This window comes from Anopheles funestus (genome assembly GCF_943734845.2).
Source record: "Anopheles funestus chromosome X unlocalized genomic scaffold, idAnoFuneDA-416_04 X_unloc_78, whole genome shotgun sequence".
Taxonomy (NCBI): Eukaryota; Metazoa; Arthropoda; class Insecta; order Diptera; family Culicidae; genus Anopheles; species Anopheles funestus.
Window position 1 is genome coordinate 63,819 of NW_026045207.1, and position 1,182 is coordinate 65,000.

Here is a 1,182-nt window from a genome sequence, read left to right on the forward strand (position 1 = left end):
TTCTCGATCCAATCCACGCACACGAGTTGCCTGAGTAGCGACAGGTATACCGATGTGCAATACGTATCCGGCCATAGGCACGGAACGAACAGGAACTGTGGTGCAGACATACAAGGGCCATGGGGCGGTACGCAAAGGATACGGATGAGCGAGTATGCAGGCCCAATACTCAATAGCTCGATCCGATCCAAGCACATGAGTTGACTGCGGCGCCAGGTTAACCGATGTGCTAAGAGAGTTGTTCCTGGGCCTTCAAAGTGACTTCAAAACTATCTTAGCGAATGGTGGCCATGGGCGTAGACATGAGCCACAAGTCACAAGGCCTGGGACTATTGGGTAATAAAGACAACTTAGTCAGAAAGTTAGTCTTTGGACGTACCACCGGGATTGTGTTACATTGGGAACCTTACTATAAAACCCTAGGCAGGGGATCACTCGGCTCATGGATCGATGAAGACCGCAGCTAAATGCGCGTCACAATGTGAACTGCAGGACACATGAACACCGATAAGTTGAACGCATATTGCGCGTCGGACGATTAAACCCGGCCGATGCACACATTCTTGAGTGCCTATCAATTCCTTGATATACAACAAACCAAACTTCAGGGTGGAGCGTGCCACAATAGAACACTATGGCGAGCAGCCCGTCTAGTGTCGTGGGGGAAACACGCTTCCACACTGTGCATAATGGCGTGCTCGGGACCTTTGTTGGGACCGCAGGGCGCTGAAAGTAAAGGGGTGAACCGCATAAATCGCACGCACGTAAACGCGCACACACACAAATAGAGTGAGACGTATCGTAGGATACCGCTAAGAGTACGTTGTGAAACATGGGGAAATTCAATCGAAAACCTCTTTGATGTCCAAGATTTCGTTGACCGTATCCGTCGTAATACTGGATCAACGTGCTTGGGGGAAAACGTCAAAGGGTTTTATAATAGTGGTGCATGATTAACCCATCGATGCCCGAGGGGAACATGTTGTCCAATACAATAGTGGTGCAGTTGGCTCGACATGCTCGGGGGGAGACATCGTGGGTCCAAGTCGACCAAGTCGACCGGGAGTTGTTGTTGAGAGATCGAATCAAAACGATGCCGAGCGGAACTCGTTGTCCTTATTGGAGTGATATTCGGACAACGTGCTCGGGGGGGCCATCGTTGATTCAAAAATGACCGTAAAT

The 1,182-nt window shown here is 50.0% G+C and overlaps 1 non-coding gene across 1 annotated transcript; it reads left to right on the forward strand.

Annotated features, from left to right (window-relative positions):
• Positions 1-415: 415 nt before the first annotated feature.
• Positions 416-573, forward strand: LOC125774076 (5.8S ribosomal RNA). The gene has a single exon (XR_007420578.1). It is a non-coding gene; the product is annotated as a 5.8S ribosomal RNA (ribosomal RNA).
• Positions 574-1,182: the final 609 nt, after the last annotated feature.